The sequence below is a fragment of the Eptatretus burgeri genome, chromosome 2 (assembly GCF_056783735.1).
Source record: "Eptatretus burgeri isolate ZD-2024b chromosome 2, Ebu_testis_v1, whole genome shotgun sequence".
NCBI lineage: Eukaryota > Metazoa > Chordata > Myxini > Myxiniformes > Myxinidae > Eptatretus > Eptatretus burgeri.
Window position 1 is genome coordinate 79,209,285 of NC_140962.1, and position 21,625 is coordinate 79,230,909.

Consider the following 21,625-nt stretch of genomic DNA (forward strand, 5'->3'; position numbering starts at 1 on the left):
GAGTTTTATTTTTTTTAATTTATTCTGCTGCATTATGAACCATGATAAACAGAAGGCTGGAGAATAATCCATTAAGTTGTAAAAATTGGTTTGTTGGTTCATGTCGTACCTATATTTTCAGTTTCACGAACCATGATTATCCTCCTCTTTAAAATATCCAACCTTAGGGTTCAGAGCATTAAAAAAAAAATCAAAAACTGAATCACAACAGCATAGCTTTATACAGGGTGGGGCATTTATGTCTGACGGTTTATTATCCTTTTAATTTTTTTGTTTCTAAACCAAATAAAATATAATTTTTACACAACATCGGCACATACTTCAAATTTTTAAAATATATTTTGGTTCTTTGTTTCTTAAAAATTACATCAGATAAATGGACGGACCCCTTTCGAATTTGTGCATTCACGACAGCGGATCATCATATTGTTCATTACCCCAAGCAATGTCTCTTGATTAATAGAGCGGATGGTTACAGTGATGTTTGCCTTCAATTCATCGATCGATGTTGGATGTTCCTTATAAACTTTACCCTTCAGAAATCCCCAGAGGAAGAAATCTGGTGGAGTTAAATCTGCCAAATCAAAATGTGCCTCATCTGTCATGATGACATTGTTTGTGAAATTAGCATGCTCATTGCATTAAAAAAATAAAAAATTAAAAAAAACATAAAAAAATGCTCATTGCATTTAAAGTGCTCCATCATTAAAAATTTTCAAATTTTATCTGTAAAACAAAGAAAATAATTAGTTATGCCAAGACTGCTTCCAGCAAGAAAGGTTGCAAATGTGTCAGATATAAATTCCCCACCCTGTAGATAAATGAGTGCTTGTTGGAATGCAAGAAATGACTCGTTTTTGGTCAAACTAAATCACGTGTAAAAAAACATTTACATTGGAAGACGAGTCGGCGTCAAGTCAAGAACGATAAGTAGTTCAACGCTAGATGGCAGAGCAGACAGCACAGCTCCTTCAGCAGAGGGCATGTTCACCTGACTTGAACACAGTGGAAGGGGGGAGGGGGGGGTTGCCAAGACTGTTGCACAAATCTTCGTTATTGCATTATGATGTGATGCGTTTGGGCAATTTGAACATACAGTAAATGCCATTATCAACTGGATTCATATCATATGTAACATGAGCCTCCCTTGTAAGTTTTGAAAACAAACAAATTGCTTTGGACATTTTAATTTGCACATTGTTAGCACTTTCAAAGCCAATTAGGGAAGTACAATATGCTCATTAATTCAATGTTCCATCAAGCTTGGTTACATTTTGCAACAGCAAAGAACCATTAATATGCAGGATAGTGTGGAACTATCCTGCATTGAGTGGAATCACCTGAAAAATTATATCATGTATTTTCCAGTGATGAAAGCATGTCATTGGTGTGTGTTAAGAACAGGAATAGTCCTGAACACAATCTTGAGAGGTACTAGTGTCTGGGGAATAAAGCATGGGAGAGTATTCAATTGCAAACAACTACTTGCAAGCACAAAATAAATCTGATCGCCTGTCAAGGAGGGAACTCTGGAGACCATTCGCTGTCGAATTGTAAATCAAGGTGTGGTGCCAGACAGTCAAATACATGGGAGATGTCTCGTATGACAGCCTGACCTCATGTTTGAGATTGAGGGCATCAATCCAATATTGACAAAGGAGAAGCAGCGTATCCAATTTCGAATGAAGTGTGCAGAAGCCAAACTAATGGTGCAACATCAGAGAGTTTACAAAAGGAAAATTATTGAGGCCTGCTATAATTGTAAATTCCATTGCCTTGCTTATGATGCGCCTGTCCGGTCTGTAATTAAGAGGGTCAATTTTGGCACAATTCCAATAAATTTGGATGAAACTTGTGATTTACCACGATTGTGACAGGTGGCACTTGGAAATGACCAATGAAAGGGGATTGAAGCAGGAGTGCACAAAACGTATGAACAGTTATATTGACTCTAAGGGAAATGATTCCATCAAGATCCATAGTGACGGCGCTTGGTAGATTCAAAAGAGGTGAATAATTATCCACCTTGGCAGGAGGGAAGTTTACCTGCTGTCAGATGTTTTCGGTAAGGAGGGGTACGATGAGAACAGGAAGAGATGGATTAACAAACTTTTCTGCAAACACACGGTTAAGGCGATCAGCCGTGAGCCCATCCTTACGCAGCAGATGAACAGATGAGGAGCATATTCCAGAGACAAAGTTGACAAACTACCACCAAGTTTTTATGGATGATGAAAGTCCAGACCTTTGCCATCAGAGAGGTTGACATACTTATTTTCCCAAATTCATTCATTCATTCATTCATTCATTCAAGTCTCTTTTGCAGAAACACAACTCAAGGATGAAAGCTCTAATAGTAAATAATGACAAAATATTATACCCACAGATGATTGGAATGAACTCCCTGCAAGGGGACACTGCTTTTAAACAATTAGAAACACTTTTAGAGATGTTTGTGAGATGGAGGGAAAAGGTCAAAGAAAGAATCAGTAGAAAAAAAAAAACTTAATAAAACTTGGACTTTCAATTGATGTAAAAAAATATAGTGTATTATATGGCCATTTGATTATATCCAAAATGTTATTTGACAAAATAATGATTAATGAGCAGCTTTTTATTGACACATCCGCTTCAATGTGAGAGACTGTGTACACAACACAGTTGTAATGCGCTATGATGTTATACAAAATGGCAAGACACCATTGTGCAGAGGTAGCACACCTTTGAGCTGTCTTGCCTGGGTTTGATTTCCGACACAAATATGAATTGCTTGATTGATGCTTCCCAGCCAGGGCGTTGCACCACAAAGGGTGCAATCCCTCGGATGAACGTTCCCTGGGTGTACCATTTGCTCTCATTAGTTGGTGAATGTTCAACGTTCCACAATACGTTTCAACAACGTGTCGTTGAGGCATTGCCGGCACCCTGAACAAACTACAAATTCCTTTCCGAAACAGTTTGATATATTTTGTGGTGAGTTTGGATGCTCCCACAACACAAACTTACAATCTCAGTGTGTGGTTGCTGTGCATGTCGCAGCTCATGCGTTCACGTGTCAAAGGAGCACAATTATTATGAAGGACAATCCATTTGCACAAAATATGATTTTTAAGAAGGAAACAAATACAAAATAAGACATTACAGAGCAGTTACAAAGACCTTTGAGAGATGAAGGGAAGTAACAAAATGGGATGGGATGGGTGGGGGATGTGTTGACTTTGTACATGCTGCTACAATAAATTATTTTTGGCTTTTCATTTGTGAATCCCAAATTATACAACATGTTTGGTTGTCTCGATTATGGTACTTGATGTGGAGATGAATAATGGTGCGGACACTTCGTTGAAGGGAAAATGAGAAAGCGACTCCCCTGAAGGAAGCCAATCCTGATAATGAAGGAATTTAAGTGATTATGCAATTTCAAACTGGAGAGAACCCTTTTGGAATTGCTCACCATAAATGAGGACACATTATTGAAAAAAAGAGAAACGTGCTCTGAATACTACTACTTGCTCATGAAATTAATCTGCTGCATTTAATAATTAGAAGTACAAAACGAGTTAAGAAACATTTTTAGAAAACAAACAATCTTGGATGGGTCGCTACTTTGACACAGGATACTTGAGTGAAAGTGGAAGAATTCAGAATTTTTTCATGGTCCCGGCGATAACTCACCTCGTCTTCCCAAAAAAAACTCGGTGCGATCGTTAACGTCCACCAACTAATAATGCCAGCAGACGGGATTCCCCATTTAATGTCCATCCAAGGGAGGGCGGCACACACGATGATACCTCGTGCCCTGCTTGCGTAACACCAGGACGACAGTTTGTAGCTGAGTCGACATTCAGACACAGGCGAGACAATTTCCCTCAAAATATCTTTTTCGTCGTATTTATTATCGAGATGTGAATGCAAAAACTGAGACTCAATTACGGGCGGACGTGGTGACCTCTCATTCACACTTTTAGTTTATTTTATGGAGAATAAATGAATTGTACACAAAAGTTGATGGGGGAAAAAAAAACTTTCAAAAAGAACACACAACACATAAATTGAGCAGACAACTTTCGTCAAGTGGTGGTACAGTTTTAACCATGAGTGAAGCACCTTTGACTCGGTTGTGGAAGAGGTAACAAAAGATGCATGTGGACCGCATCATGAGTAACAAAGCTGATGGAAATCAGATGATGTTCAACAAAATTACCACAGGAGCGGCTTTAGGGAGGTGCGTACTACGAGCTGACGGACTTGATTAAAACTTACAAAAAAATTAATTCGACGTATGATTCGATTTTTTGGGGGGTGCCTCATCGTGAGTAACACTCAACCCAAACAAAGCCAAAATAAATCTGATGCACCAAACCCACGGAGAGTATAATCAGCAAAGGCCGACAGGCCTGATGCCTCGGCTCACTCGAAAACTAAAGGCCCGGTCACACCTTGACGTTTTAGCCAACTTATGCCGATTTTTGAATTTTTTTTTCTAAAACGCTGGCACACGTTGAATACGTTATGGGTAAGCTTTGATAACATTGAGAGCACGCTGAAAAACACTGCCATACGTCATTGTACGTTGGCTTTAAACGTTGTACTTTTCGGTTGTCCTCAAATTTTTTCATGCTTGAAATTTCACGACGTATGCCGGCGTATGACTCACACGTTCCGCTACGCTGGCCACAAGTTGTATGCAGGGTCTGCGATCGTTGACAGATGTCAACACATGCTACTTGTAAGTTAATCATAAGTTGAGACACGCCGAGGTAATGTTTAGCGTACCCGAAACTTATTTCTAACCTATGATTAACGTGTTGTTGGCACGTTACGCGATCGTTGCCACACATCGACAGACGTTACTTTTAAGTTACTCATAGGCTGAAAGACGTCGGTATAACGGATCGTCCTTGCGTCAGCGTCCACGGCCACGGCCACGACACTTATTTGCAGCATTCTTCAAACTTTTCTTCGGCATGACGAGGATGTTCACACTTCGATGTGAAGTTTAAATGTGATGTGAAGATGTGAAGACTATTTAAAATAATCGAGTTTGAGCGTTTTAACACGTTCAGAAGAAACGCTTCAAATTTCAAAACCCCAGCGTCAAAAAACAAAGGCGAGTGACAGCAATTTAAATCGTTCATTGTAAACAATGAAAATAGCTGAGTGGTACCGTTTAAAAGTCGTTGAGTGTAAAAAAAAATCCAATTGTTGAGCGCAAGCATCTACTTTCAATAGTGGAGATGCAACCATTTAAATCGTTGAGTTTATCATTTAAATCGTTAAATCGTTAAATGCAAGGACGATCCATCATAACCCACACCCTCCCCCTCACACTCACCTACTACTGCCAACATGAACAAACTACTACTAATACTAATACTGATACTGATACTGATACTGATACTGATACTGTTACTGCTGACATGGACATCGACTAAAAAAGGACTCGAAAACACTGTTGGGTTCCCCTTTTATGAGCAGCATTTTTATATACCAATTCCCAAAACCGCTGGGAACACGTCTTTATATGGCAGTTGTAAGCTAGAAACACGTTAATTTTTTTTTTTGTCGACCGGAAGACGTCATTGGAATACGTCTACATACGTCAATGTGTATTGGGACTACGTAAAGAATTGGTTCAAAGCACGTCAAACATAAGTTAGAAATAAGTTTCGCGTAAAAAAGACATTACCGCGACGTGTTTCGACTTATGAGTAGCTTATAAGTAGCCTTTGTGGACGTGTGTAAGTGTCCACATATCGTGTGTAAAACTTATCCCCATCGCATGCAGAACGTGTGTCATATGCCGAGTACGTCGTAAAATTTTGAACATGTTTAAAATTTCTTGACGTACTCTACTTACTACGACGTATGATAGCGTACTTTAGCTTTCTACTCACGTATACCAAACTTACTCAGACCGTATTTGACGTGCCCCAACGTTTTAGACACATTTTTCTTAGGTCGGCATACGCTGGCAAGATCGTCAAGGTGTGACCGCGATGTTGACACTTCCATTTCTACGGCAGTTATGATTCGAATTGTTGTGCGTCAGCCTTTTAATAGGCTACGTCACGACATTGTCGGCGATGCGTGCAACGCGCTATGCCTAAGTTAGACTATCGTTGGGCATCGGTTGTGTAGGCCGACAACAGGTTCAGCATTCGTTGGTATAAGTTATCTATAACACAACGAAACGTTCTGTGTCCGTTACCAATGCGTTATACATAAGACCAAGTCGCTATGAATACGTCCGAATCTTTAAAAAAAAAAACATCAAAAGTTCAACGTAAGCCAGCGTTTTACATACATTTTAATACGTTGCCATCGCTGGCTAAAACGTCAAGGCGTGACCGGGCCTTAAGATGGCGGACATATTATTTTGGCAGGTGCCATGGTTGGTGGCGTCAAGCGACAAATGTAGGTGGGGTCCAGCAGCTGTCCGACCAATGGGTGCACATTTCAAAAATCGAACCACAACAAGAACAGCAGCAGCAACAACAACAACAACAACAACAACCATGCGGAGCTCTTGTATTCCTGCGACACATCACAGGTCAAAATGCAAAACGAGAAGAACCAAATATTATCCACTGCTTGGATAAACCACAAAAAAGCTTTTGATAGTGTTCACCATTCATAAATGATAAAATGCATGCAATTGTACAAGATCAACACCCAAACGATCAAACTGATTGAGAAAGTCAAACTGATTGATTGAGAGCTCTGGAATAGCACATTGATATTACAGCACTCAGAATGAAAGATTGAAATACCAGGAGTGAAGATATGACGTTGGATCTTACAGGGTGAAAGCCTTTCACCCCTCCCGTTTTGCCTGGCACGAGACCAACTGAGCAAACCTCATTAATGAGCAAAACATGGCTACACCCGAACATCCAATAAGAAAACATCCAAATAGACAGACAATGTGACACATCTACTGTGCATGCATCATCTAAAAAGTCTTTGCATTGAACGACAAAATATTGGTAGAACAACTGAAGTTAGTGAAATGGTGTTCCGCTGACACTGAAACGCAATTTGGTCCCGATAAGTTTGCCAAGTGCACATTCATACAAGGTAAACCAACAAAAACGTACAACATAAATATCGACCGAGACACAATAATACAGAAACGATAAAAGGAAGCATCATAGAAATACCTTGGAATTGAAGAGGGCCACCAAATATGTCACAAACTAAGGTGTAAAACAATTGCCAAATACCACCTCTGTAGAACGAGGCTGATCTTGAAAACATACCTCTCCTCGAAAAACAAAATCAAAGCCATTAACCGATTAGCAGTACCAGTATTGCAGCACAGATGCGGAATAATAAACTGTGGCCACAATCAGAAATCAACAAACTAGATATCAAAACAAGCAAACTCCTCACCATACACAAACCGTTTTACAAAAATCACTGCCTCCCCAGAATGCACCTGCTGAGCCGAGGAGGAGGTAACGGCCTGATGAAATTCAAACAAGTGAACAGAATGCCAACTGTAGGATTGGCTGAGTATGTGAAATGTTCAACCGACTACCGAAACCAATTTGCACACAAACATGAAGACAGCAAACCAGAGAACGTATCCCTAACCCACCAAGCCAAAAAAATTCCAAAGACAGGTGCGAATGGAAGATGTCGTACGTGAAACCAAAAAAGCAACTAATACAGCCTCAACAGTTGCAAAAAAGACTGAATAAAAATATAAAGTGAAATATCAACAGATATGCACCGACAACTTGGAGAATGACAAAATAGCAGGGAGGTATTAAAAAAAAAAGTTGGATAGACTGGGCATACACAAAGAAGGCTCATTGGAATGGCTAAGTCGCTCAACTGGGATGGAGAATGGATCATAATGAATGTCCAAGACAAAGGACACGACACCAAAGGCTTTAAGAAGATAGCAGGGCCGAGTCAATCGGACAGGTGTATATATTGCAAGGTAGAAACAGAAAGCACGAGCCACTTCCTACTGGGATGTAAAGAAAAAATTCAATTCAAAACAGCTGTACAAACAATGGTGCAACAAACTTCTTCTTCTTCTTTCGGCTCGCTCCCGTTAGGGGTCGCCACAGCGGATCAACCGTCTCCATTTCGCTCTAATGGTGCAACAAACTATGTGGAGTAATCCACTGGCACATCTGTAAAAACTTCAATACCCCAGTCCCAGAAAACTCATGGAAACATGAACCAAAAGCAAGAAGTGAAAAGAAGGAAGTGATGCTCATGTAGGACCTGATTATCCTACTGAGCGCAAACAAAGAAAACAAAGCATTGCGATCAGATGCAGTACTTAGGTACAAAAAATAGCATTGCCAATTGAGGCTTCAGTAACCAGTGACTTGGGCCTAAATAACGCAGAAATCAAGAAAATGACAAAATACCAAGAGCTCAAAAATGAAGTGAAAAGATATTGGAAGCTGAGGAGCACTAAAATTGTACCAGTGTTAATTGGAGCAATGAGAGTGATAAAGAAGAACCTCACAAAGATCCTACAAACCAGCCCCTGGAATATTACTACAAACAAACTCCAGTCGGAAGCTGTTTGGGGCTCAGTGACGATCCTGAAAAGAGCCCTCAGAACAAAATTTTGAGAACAAGAAAACTACACAGCTTGGGTCCATGAATTGTGATCCCTTACTGAAACAGAGGTTGATATTTCGAGACCTGGGAGGACTCCGTTACACCTTCTTGTACCCATATATGGAGATAACAACCAACAACACAAAAAAAAATTTTTTAAACAAACAAAAAAAAAGTTATGAATTAAATGACGATGATAGTGGGAAAATAGAAATATAAGACAGTATGTTCGAGAGTATGAGCTGCGGCATATGTTAATCTGAAGTTTTAATCATCTGTTGTTGCATGTTGTCAAGAGCTCAACATGGGAGTCACTAATACAATGGTGCCATGTTTGCAAATGCATGTGATATGGCATTGAACAATTGCTCAGTTGAAGCATAGTAAGGGATGGTAATGTTTACATTGAAGAAAACAATTTCACATGTGTGAAGTTCAACAAACTTTACAGGACACATGATCATTAAGCTTTTACAGATGGCTCGGTCAAAAGTAAAGTTTGAAAAGCAATGCTTCTCCAAGAAAACTACTCTCACTACCTTTTGTTCAAAATTAATGCAGTACATTAATCAATAGCAAGAAAATGTAATTTCAGTATTATAACATTATTACGTCGTACATCACTCCCATCACTGTTGCTAGATATGTACTGATAGAACAGAGAGACTGTGGTTAACAGTGGTGGCTAAAGGCACAGAGCAGAAGGCAGAAAATTACAATTTTGCCAAGGAACAAATACACAAAGGCCTACTCATTTTTGAACGAAACACATGCTGTATTCTTGTTGCATGAATAGCCATGCAGCAATTTCATTTATGCCTGGTGTTGGCTTAATGGTTAGGGTCGTGGGCTTGGGGTCCGAGAATCTTGAGTTCAAATGCCACCTGGCTGTTGAATTAATACCAGGTGGGGTTGACTCTGCCTGTCATCCTTCCGAGGTCGGCAAAATCAGTGCCAGCATGTTGGTATACTGTGTCGGAGTGGTGACTCATCCAGGATTGTGCCCAATAGTCAAGGAGACTGCTTAAGCAACACCAACGCTCTGCACAGAGTATGGTCCCAATGGAAAGATGGAATTTCATTTCCAACTATGACGTGCAATAGAGTCAGATAATGAATGCCAGCTGATCAACTAAATTTGTGAGAGAATGAACAAAGCAAGGAACCACAACAAGGACCGATTACACAAAAGTGAAACTTGAAATGTACTGCACACAATATAAACTCACCATGTACAGCGACCATGCGTCAGGCAATAAAAAATGGGATATACAAAAAATAAACTCAACAGAATTTAAAATTCAACAAATCAAAGTAATCCTTGAGAGTAGCAAGGCTAAACTTAATATAATGGAATTTTCACAAAACCTCAAATCGCTATAATTAAACAAATAACACAGATACATTGACAGCCCAAAGTGGAACGAGGTCTGGTAAGGGAATAACGATGTGAGTGCAGATGTGATCATTGAGGAATCTTATCATGATGTCACTGTTATTGACCTTGCAATTTGCTTTTCTGCAGCAGTGACGCTCTCCTTGTTGAAATTCGTTCCAACATTGACTACACATCTATGACAAGTCCGACAGAATGGTGCAGAAGTTGTGTATTTACCTGTGAGCTGATTGTTTATACTATGCCTCAGAATTGAACTCAAACTATCAGATTAGTGCTTTGCACAAAGTGCACCAGGTCTCGGACAGACATTAATTTTTGGGGTGCCTCTGCTAATATAAGCTGATGGACGTTAAACATCAAACTGTGTCTTTCAATGAAGAATAAGCAATTCAGTACCAGCATCCTGAACAAGTCCAAGATTCTTGCTCGAGGTACTTATGAGAAAGCAATGGCAAATTATCCAGTGTGATCCTGTATGAAACTGCTGCAGCAACAGTGAATCTGCCCAATGAGAGACCACTGCAAGGCAGAGGGAGAGAGAGGGAGAGAAAGGGAGGGAGAGGGAGAGAAAGAGAGAAGGAGGGAGGGAGAGGGAGGAAGGAGGAGGGAGGAGGAGGGAGGAGGAGGGAGGGAGAGGGAGGGAGAGGGAGGGGGAGGGAGAGGGAGAGGGAGAGGGAGAGGGAGAGGGAGAGGGAGAGGGAGAGGGAGGGAGAGGGAGAGGGAGAGGGAGGGAGAGGGAGGGAGAGGGAGAGGGAGAGGGAGAGAAAGGGAGGGAGAGGGAGAGAAAGAGAGAAGGAGGGAGGGAGAGGGAGGAAGGAGGAGGGAGGAGGAGGGAGGGAGAGGGAGAGGGAGAGGGAGAGGGAGAGGGAGAGGGAGAGGGAGAGGGAGAGGGAGAGGAAGAGGGAGAGGGAGAGGGAGAGGGAGAGGGAGGGAGAGGGAGAGAAAGGGAGAGAAAGGGAGGGAGAGAGAGAGGGAGAGATAGAGGGAGAGAAAGGGAGGGAGAGGGAGAGAAAGAGAGAAGGAGGGAGGGAGAGGGAGGGAGGAGGAGGGAGGAGGAGGGAGGGAGGGAGGAGGGAGGAGGAGGGAGGGGGAGGAGGGAGGAGGAGGGAGGAGGAGGAGGAGGGAGAGGGAGGAGGGAGGAGGAGGGAGGGAGAGAGAGGGAGGGAGGAGGAGGGAGGGAGAGAGAGGGAGGAGGAGGGAGGGAGAGAGAGGGAGGGAGAGAGAGAGAGAGGGAGGAATAGAGGGAGGGAGAGAGAGAGGGAGGAATAGAGGGAGGGAGAGAGAGAGAGAGGGAGGAATAGAGGGAGGGAGAGGGAGGGAGAGAGAGGGAGAGAGAGTGAGAGAGGGTGTGAGAGGGAGGGAGAGGGAGGGAGAGGGAGGGAGAGGTAGGGAGAGGGAGGGAGACGGAGGGAGAGGGAGGGAGAGGGAGGGAGACAGAGGGAGAGGGAGGGAGAGGGAGGGAGAGGTAGGGAGAGAGAGGGGGAGAGAGAGGGAGAGAGAGGGAGAGAGGGGGAGAGAGGGGGAGAGAGGGGAGAGAGGGGGAGAGAGGGGGAGAGAGGGGGAGAGGGGGAGAGAGGGGGAGAGAGGGGAGAGGGGAGAGAGGGGAGAGAGGGGAGAGAGGGGAGAGAGGGGGAGAGAGAGAGCGACCCTTGACAAATGTCTCAATATTTGGCAAACTGTTTCTGACTCACCACACAGAAAATTGTGTGTTCTCTGAATGTTTTGTGCATGACAATGGATACTAATCACTTGCATTCCTTGATGTCTTTTTGGACATTGCACAGAATAGTCATGAACGAGATATCTGCAATCTCAAAGCGATCACCAAGGGTAAGCTTCCCCCGGGGATGCTTCTCCTTGACGATCTATCGTGACTTACCCTTGGCCCGTGATCCAATGATGGCAAAAAAATATTCGGACCACCAGATGACCTTGAACTTCAACATTTATGGATAGCCTATAAATTATTAAAAAGTGTCCCCATCTACAATCGATCGATAAAACTCAACCTCATGAAAGTTAGAGGAAACGTATTCAAGTTATGACCAAAAAGGTGTTTTTTGTTCATTTGGTCACAATCCGAAAAAGTTGGTCAAGGGCGCAAATCAAATATCAGGTGCACAACTGTTGTGATGCAAGAACATTATGGAAGGTCAAGTGTTCTTTGAGATTCTGCATTGGCAAAATTAAGCAATGATAAAAAAACGCATTTTTATTCAGTCTGCCATTTGACTTGACCTTAAACTCAGAACGATGTAAATTAAGCATAAATGTGTATTGCTCTCGGCAATCTCGAGAGGGCAATTTAGTTTTGATCGGTGAACCTTAAGGCCCAGTCACACCTTGACGTTTTAGCCAGCAATGGCTACGTATTAAAATGTATGTAAAACGCTGGCTTACATTGAACTTTTGATGTTTTTTTTAAAGATTCGGACGTATTCATAACGACTTGGTCTGATGCATAACGTATTAGTAACGGACACAGAACGTTTCGTTGTGTTATAGATAACTTATACCAACGAATGCTGAACCTGTTGTCGGCCTTCACAACCTATGCCCAACGATAGTCTAACTTCGGCATAGCACGCTGCACGCATCGCCGACGATGATGTGGCATAGGTTATGAAAAGGTTGCCGCACAACGATTCAAATCATAACCTCCAGAGAAATGGAAGTGTCAACATCGCAGTAACACCTTGGCGATCTTGCCAGCGTATGCCGACCTCTGAAAAATGCGTCTAAAACGCTGGCGCACGTCGAATACGGTATGGGTAAGTTTGGTATGCGTGAATAGAACGCTAAAGTATGCTATCATACGTCGTCGTAAGTCGAGTACGTCTTGTAATTTTAAACATGTTGAAAATTTTACGACGTACTTGCCGTATGACACACGCTCCGCATGCGATGGGAATAAGTTGTACGCACGATATGCGATCGTTGACACACATCGACACACGTTACTTGAAAGGTACTCATAAGTCGAAACACGTCAAGGTAATGGTTAGCGTCAGTGTTCCAGACTCCCGTTTTTTTTTTTTTCTTCGGTATGACGGTGTTCAGTGTATAGTGCGGCTATGATTTAAATCATTGAGCGGCAGCCTATTAATTATATTATATTATAACCGCACGAGAAATCGAAGTGTCAAAATCACCATCATACCAAAGGAAGGAAGAAAATATTTTTTTTTAAACCAGGGAGTCTGGAACACTGACGCTAACCATTACCTTGATGTGTTTCGACTTATGAGCACCTTACAAGTAACGTGTCTCGATGTGTGTCACCGATCGCGTAACGCGAGTAAAACACGTTACTCATAGGTTAGAAATAAGTTTCGGGTACACTAAACATTACTTCGACGTGCTTCGACTTATGAGTAACTTACAAGTAACGTGTGTCGACGTGTGTCAACGATCGCGTGACGTGCCTACAACTTATGGCCAGCGTTATGCGGAACGTGTGAGTCATACGCTGGCATACGTCTTAAAATTTCAAGCATGGAAAATTTGAGGACAACCGAAAAGTACAACTTTTAAAGCCAGCGTACTACGACGTATGGCAGTGATTTTCAGCGTGCTCTCAATGTTATCAAAACTTACCCATAACGTATTCGATGTGTACCAGCGTTTTACACAAATTTTCCAAAAATCGGCATAAGCTGGCTAAAACGTCAAGGTGTGACTGGGCCTTTAGTCAAGGTTAGATTAAAAATGATTAAATGTCTGCAATTAATCATGACCTTAAAAATAGGTCAGGGTCAAAATAAATTACATCAACCCCACATACTTTCTATTCACATGACTGATGCAAAATTTATTCCGAAAGTCCCAGCCGGCTCTGAGATACAGCTAGAAAATGGATACATTTCAGAAATTGAGAGTGCAGGAAGAAAAAAAATTGATGGTGGTTTAGTGGAGGTTTGGTGGTGGTTTAGTTAAAAATGTGGTATAGTACTCTGAGGGGTCTAAGAAACTCTGGGGTCCCATTAAAAATTGGCGGCACCAATTGCAGAAACAGACAATACAACAGCAATAAGCCTCCACCTATCCTACATGGGGAGGCCTAAATATGTACATTTAGGCCAAATACAATCCATCTCAGAGGGGTGGACAAAATTTTTTTGCAAGACCCTGCACTTAATGAAGAGGATATGGATCAAAATACTGTTAGTTTGCCTATGTAATAAGTACAAAGCACCTCATGGAGTTCTCCTAAAGTTTATTTTATTTTATACAAATTATATTACCAATGTTTGTGGAAAAAAGAAATCGAAAGAATTTGAAATTTTACAAGAAAGTAAATAAAAAAAAAAAGACATAATATGTCATAGCCCCCATTGTTTTCATAATTTTGCTGAATGGAGTTAAAGGGCAAGCCCATATTTATGTAAAACTAAAATGGCCGCTCGTCTTCCAGTCATCCATCTTTGATCAGATCACAAAATAAAGTGAGGGGCACGTGTATGCCATCATACACTGACTGTGCTTGTGCAAAGTTTGAACAAAATCGGACCATGCGTGTCTGAGAAATGTTTGGGGACACATTTTAGTTACTAAATGACCACCAGTCGGCCATCTTGAATCTGGTCTCGAAAAAAAATGACGTGCATATGTAAGCCATCATTCATTATCTGTGTGCCAAGTTTGAACAACATTGGTGAATGCTTGTCCGAGAAATGGTTGAGGATGTGTTCAACATCAGGTTGTTTATTTTTTTTGTACAACTAAAATGGCCACCAGTCGGCCATCTTGGATCTGATATTGAAATAAAATGGCGTGCATACGTAAGCCATCATTTATTATCTGTATGCCAAGTTTGAACAACATCGGTAAGTGCATGTCCGAGAAATGGTTGAGGACGTGTTCAACATCGGGGTTTTTTTTTTTAGAAATAAAATGGCATCAGTCAGCCATCTTGGATCTGATCTTGGGGGGGGGGGGAGACTTTCATATGTAAGCCATCATTTCTCATCTATGTGTTTGGTTTAAATAACATCGGAACATGCATGTCCGAGAAATGGTTGAGGACATGCTCAACATCAGGTTTTTTTACAACCAAAAGGGCCGCCAGTCGGCCATATTGGATCTGATGTCAAAAAAAAAAATGGCGTGCCTATGTTCCCATCATGTATTGTCCTTGTGCTAAGTACAAATAAAATCGGTCCAGACATGGCCGAGAAATGGTTGTGGATACATGCACGTACACGAAAATCAAGACCAAATCCATAAGCCCCCGTTTTGGACCAAGTCCAATGGAGGCTAATAAAACGATTCCCTTCTCTGGCTGAAATGACCTTTCAATCAGTAGGATGTCTACCGAGGAACAGAACACAGAGCTTTGCATTTTTGTGAAACAGCTGGCAAAGCGACCTTATTCTGAGTCTGACTCATGCTGAAAATTCTTACATCTCAAACGTAAATGCCAAGCATGTCCAACAGCTTTACTTCCAATAATTATTATTGGCACAACCACGTCTCATTGCATCTCAACAATCTATCGTTTTTGTCATTGGTTTGACTTGTGAATAAGACCTTCTTTGCTGTCAAAACTGCAAATTCACTTGCATGAGCATAGAGTCAACAGTAGCATTCTTTTGACATCAATTTTATGAATCTGCATCCTTGGAATTAAGATGTTTTATTCATAATTTAAAACGAGCAAATACAAACGAAATATGAAGACCGGGGGTGGGGTGGGGAGGTGAGAGAGACAGAGGAAGGAGGGGGAGCGGGAGCGAGGAGGGAGGGGAGCAAGAAGGGAGGGGCGAGAAGGGAGGGGGCGAGAAGGGAGGGGGCGAGAAGGGAGGGGGCGAGAAGGGAGTGGGGCAAGAAGAGGGAAGGGCAGAGCGACGCCTCACCACACTTCGCTATACACTTCTAGAAAGGGGGTTGGCAGCGAGGTGGATGGAGGGAAAAAGAGGGTAGTAGGGAGGGGAAGAGGTGTTCTGCAGTTGCATATGGAAGGGGGACTTCAGGGGATAGGGGGGGGGGGGTTCTCAACTTGCATTTTGCATTTTGGTAGGGGGACTTGAGGGAAAGCAGCTGTGGGGGGAGGGTGGTCCCTTCTGCCTGCATCTTCTGCATGGAAGAAATATGATACGTGCGAGGGGAGGGCAAGGCAGCGTGAGGGAGGGCAAGGCAACGTGAGGGGAGGGCAAGGCAGCGCGAGGGGAGGGCAAGGCAGCGCGAGGGGAGGGCAAGGCAATGTGAGGGGAGGGCAAGGCAGCGCGAGGGGGGGCAAGGCAGCGTGAGGGGAGGGCAAGGCAGCGCGAAGGGAGGGCAAGGCAGCGCGAGGGGAGGGAAAGGCAGCGCGAGGGGAGGGCAAGGCAACGCGGGGGAGGGCAAGGCAGCGCGATGTGAGGAAAAGGCAGTGTGATGGGAGGGCAAGGCAGTGTAAGGGGAGAGCAGGGCAGTGTAAGGGGAAGGGAAGGCAAAGTGAGAAAAAGGGAAGGAAATGCAGTGTGAAGGGGAGGGAAAGGCAGCATGAGGGGTGGAGAAGAGAAGGCAGCATGAGGAGTGGAGAAGGGAAGACAGCATGAGGGGTGGAGAGAAGGGAAGGCAGAATTAGGAAAAGGGAAGGCAGAATGAGGAGAGGGGAAGGCAGAATGAGGGGAGGGAAAGGCAGCATGAGGGGTGGAGAAGGTAAGGCAGCATGAGGAGTGGAGAATGGAAGGCAGCATGAGGGGTGGAGAGAAGGGAAGGCAGAATGAGGAGAAGTGAAGGCAGAATGAGGAGAAGTGAAGGCAGAATGAGGAGAGGGGAAGGCAGAATGAGGAGAGGGGAAGGCAGAATGAGGAGAGGGGAAGGCAGAATGAGGATAGGGAAAGGCAGAATGAGGAGAGCGAAAGGCAGAATGAGGGGAGGCAAAGGCAAAATGAGGGGAGGGAAAGGCAAAATGCGAGGAGCAGAAGGCAGAATGAGGAGAGGGGAAGTCCTAATGAGGACAGGGGAAGGCAGAATGAGAGGAGTTGAAGGGAAGGCAGTGTGTGAGGGGAGTCAAAGGGAAGGCAGTGTGTGAGGGGAGTCAAAGGGAAGGCAGTGTGAGAGGGGAGCAGAAGGCAGCATGAGGGGAAGGGGAAGGGAAGGCAGTGGCAGGGGAATGAAAGGCAGTGGGAGGGGAAAGGAAGGCAGCTTACTGGGGTGATAAAATGTGCCCAAACAGCAACATTTTCTTTTTAACCACTATGTTTTATATATAAAACCAGGTGGGAGCATTTAAAACCAATGATAGATACCCACCAAAGGCCTTCCTGCATTTATGCACGCTCATAAATACAGCGACCTTTGCATCCCTCCAGTCGGCTCACTCTGAATCAGATTCGTACATCTTACACTCTGAGGAAGCCTTTTTAGGTTCAAAACTAAAACAACAGTCCTTCACAACCCTCATACACATTCCTACAACCTCTTTGCAGTCCATGCTAACCGTGCAGGCACACCAGCAATATACTCATCCTTTCACTCGCACGTGCATGGATTTCCCCACACCCGCGTTGTATGGCACGTCCCATGTGGTTTTGGCACCACAGCAAGTCCACACTCTGCGTGGCTTTGGCTCCGCAGCACGTCTGCTCCCCGCTTGCAGAAGCACATGGTTCACTAGACAACCACACAAGTAACCTCCACCACAGAAAGGGTCCAGGTGCGAGCTCGGACCACGTGCCAACGAAACCCGTGCACCACACACATTACCATCATGCAGGTACGTACGTACACACCCCCACCAAGTCATTTGTACCATGTCCGTGTGTACTGTCCACGTCCCTCTTTGTGCTTTCGGCAACTGCTGGCTATGAACATATTCCATCCTTTCCATCCATCCATTGGGACCATATTCTGTGCAGAGCATTGGTGCTGCCGAAGCAGTCTCCTTGGCTATTGGACACAATCCTGAATGGGTCGCCACTCTGACACAATATACCAGCATGCTGGCACACATTTTGCCGACCTCAGAAGGATGACAGGTTGAGTCAACCCCACCTGGTATTAATTCAACAGCCAGTGGGATTTGAACTCAAGATCCTCGGATCCCAAGCCCACCACCCTAACAAATAAGCCAACACCAGGCATATGAATGTCCTGCAGCAACTATTAATATTTTTATTTTGCTATTTTGTAATGAAAGCAGATCACACAAAACAGTTGAACAGCAAACTGCGTATGTAATTACTGAAAAAGGACCCCTGTGGACTGCATCACCATTGCTTTCAAAAGCAGCTTGTAGCAGGTTAATTATTTTCATTGTGCTCAATGAGGTTACACTTTCTCCATATTCCTTAATCTTTTCTTCACTCAATATAATCGGCCTAACAGTGGAAAAAGTTAAGTTTAATGCTTCACTTGAATAAATACAGTTAGTTTTAATGATCGCTAATTTGTTAAAATTTTCAGATTTCACTCCAGATTTTGAAACTTATTCGAGATCCAAGGTCCGATTCTCTAATCATATCCAATCTCCAGTCTCCAGTTCATGAGATCCGAGATCCGATCTCCAATCTACAATCTACGAGATCCGAATCCTATCTCCAATCCACGAGATCTGATTCTCCAATCAGAAATAATATTTTGATTATATACTTTAATTAGTCCGTGAGAATAGATCATGTCTGCAAGGCATGGCATGTTTGAATCGGCCGAATCAAAATGGCGGCTATTAAACCTGCGAGACGAAGTTGGGCAGTTGTTTTGCTATGAATTAGTTGCGACCATGCATGCGCAGGGAGTAGAGAGAATTATTTTAGTCTTTCTGCCTGTCTGGCAATCAAACAAACTTGAAAATCATTCCAAACATGAGGCCTACTGTTTCTAAGGACGTCATAAAGGTCACAAACAACAGGCACAAATAACTAATGTGGCGTGTCAAATAAAGTGGTGTAAAAGACAATGCAACAATGGTGGTAAACTTTCAAAGTAAGTTTTTTATACGACCTTTAAAATCTATTTTATTTCAATTGAATTATATATTTGAACATGGTAGAACACAAATCACCTTTCTGACAATTTCAAAACCCTTCCATTGAGCAGTGCAGTACTTGGACAAAATATTACGGTATTTTACATCATCATGACTATTCAAATTTGCTGCTCACAGACACCACCCATGTTCTTGTTTCTCAAGTAAGGTGTTCTATGAATTCTCTCGTTTTGTATTTTTTTTTTGAAGTTTATGTATATTGTGGTTTGAAGGAGAGGTAGGCAACCCAGCCAGGTCTGCGATAATACGGGACTTTCAAAATGACAATGCGCCCCAGAATGCTTCGTTCGCATGCACAGACACCCCTAGAAATGGCGATCTTCGGGCAAATTAACTGCAATAGTGCGTGCGTGTTAAGGATTGTTACCTAAAATATTTCCCAAAGCTTCCAAAAGAAACCAAAAATACTTGGAAAAGTACTTGAGAGAAAGCTGGGGTGTGCGTCTGCACAACAAATTTATAATGATTCATTCTCCATCACAAATTGAGTGGACCTCTTCTTAACCATAACAGTGATCCTTTGTCTATTTCCAATCTGTCCAACTCTTTTTTTTTTTTAATATATATTTTTTAATATTTCCCTGCTCTTTTGTCTCTCTCTCAGTTGTGTGTATATATATATATATATATATATATATATATATATATATATATATATATATATATATATATATATATATATATATATATATATATATATATATATATATATATATATGTTGATATTTCGTCTTGTATTTTTCTTCTTTTTTTTTTGCAATCGTTGGGGCTGTATTTGTTGCTGTTTCGGTTTGGTGTGTGACCGTTTATTTGCACGTTTCTGGAAGGTTTTTGCAATGTGAGTCAGAGATACCTTTTCTGGCTGGCTGTGTTCATGGTTGTGTACAAATTGCATTTGATAGTCTGTTGAACTTTTCACGGACTCTGCTAATGCTACAGTCAGTGCTCTGTGCACTTGATCGAGTTCCATCAGGCCGCCACCTCATTCTTTCCTCGGCACGTACATTCTCACGATGCATTGATTTTTGTGGAACATTTTGTGGAAAGTGAGGAGTTTCCTTGTTCTGATATCCAGTTTTCTGATTTGCGCTTGTGGCCAGTTTACTATTCTGCAGCTGTATTTGAACACTGGTACTGTTCGTTGGTTTATTGCTTGATTTTAATCCTTGGGGAGAGGTATGTTTTCAGGATCAGCCTTGTTCTATGCAGGTATTCTTTGGTAATTGTTTTGCGCATTTTTCATGACACATTTGGTGGCCCTCTTCTACTCCAAGTTATTTATAAGATGCTTCGTTGTATCGAGGTAGATTTTTGTGTTGTCCGTTTTTGTTGGTCTACCTTGCATGAATGTGCACTTGGCACACTTATCTCGACCAAATTCCATTTGGATGTCATCATAGTACCGTTTTACTCATTTCAGTTGTTCAGCCAATTTTTGTCGTTCGGTGCAGAGTTTTAAATCATCCATGTAAAGTAGATGAGTCACCTTTATTGTTTCTTTGGACATTATTTTATTGGTTGTTAGGGTGTATCTGTGTCCTTGCTTATTAATGAGGCTACTTAATGGATTCAGAGCCAGGAAAACAGGAGGGGGGAGAGGCTGTCCCCTTGGAAGATCCCCTGTCGTATCTTCACTCCTGGTACTTTGATCTTTCCTTCCGAATGCTGCAGGATTAGTGTGGTATTCAATAGATCCATGGTTTTCTCAATCACATTGATTATTTGGGGATTTTTCTTTGCATGCACTTTATCATCCATTAATTTGGGACACTGTCAAAAGATTTTTTTTATAGTCTATCCAGGCTGTGGCCAATTTGGTTCTTTTTGTATTGCTGTTTTCAAGTATGGAATTGTTTAGTAACAAGTGGTAAATTGTTCCTTAACATCCTCTCTTACATCCCTTCTGTGTTTCCTCTCAGTCTCCTTGTTGTATTAGGTGGTAGTACATCCTTTGTGACGATTCCTGTTAAAAGTTTGTATGTTGTTGGTAGACAGGTTATTCACTGGTATTTGTGATGTAGTAGGATTTCTTCAGATTTTGGGATGAGGAAGGTGTTACCTTCTGTGAGCCATTCACTTCCAGGTTTCAGATCCACTCTGCCTCCTTATTGTGTTATTTTCGAACATCATAAATTCCTTTGCAGAATAGATCAAGTCATCTTTTTCAGGAGGGGATGACACATTCTGCTTCCGTTTCCCTAGTTCACGGTAGAATCTTTTCAGGTTGTTTTCAAACATCTGGCCTCATTTTCTCCTGCTGTTAGCCTCGTCATAGTTGTTTTTATTTCCCTTGCTATCATTTATACTTTGACTTTGTTTTCAGCAACCATTACCTCAAGGTCCTTGTTGTGTGTGTGTGTGTGTGTGTGTGTGTGTGTGTGTGTGTGTGTGTGTGTGTGTGTGTGTGTGTGTGTGTGTGTGTGTGTGTGTGTGTGTGTGTGTGTGTGTGTGTGAGAGACTGTGAATATCCGGTACCTTGTTTTATGGTTAAGTAAGCAGCAGAGGAGGAGAGAAAATGGTGTTTAGATTTGAAGGGAGAGCGTAGGGGTTGGGGGAGCTGAGGATTATGCTTGTCTGTAGGTGGTTGAATCTCTCAGGGATTGAGTAATGTGGTGCTCCACCCTGCTTCATCTCCCTTTGCTCTTGCAGTGACTGTGTATGGG

General features: G+C 42.5%; 1 protein-coding gene across 11 annotated transcripts in view; it reads right to left on the bottom strand.

Annotated features, from left to right (window-relative positions):
- The window catches only part of LOC147032393 (zinc finger protein 385D-like), a 722,012-nt gene that overhangs the window by 465,862 nt on the left and 234,525 nt on the right, over positions 1–21,625 (bottom strand). For 3 of the 11 annotated variants that reach the window (XM_085869975.1, XM_085869979.1, XM_085869980.1), the window contains 2 exons: positions 2,047–2,114; positions 894–995 (listed from right to left, as the gene is read on the bottom strand). The exons of 5 other annotated variants lie outside the window; for them this stretch is intronic. The gene's annotated coding sequence lies outside the window, so the exon portion shown is untranslated. The remainder of the gene's footprint in view (positions 1–893; positions 996–2,046; positions 2,115–21,625) is intronic. 3 more of the 11 variants (XM_085869977.1, XM_085869981.1, XM_085869983.1) reach the window with 2 other exon arrangements.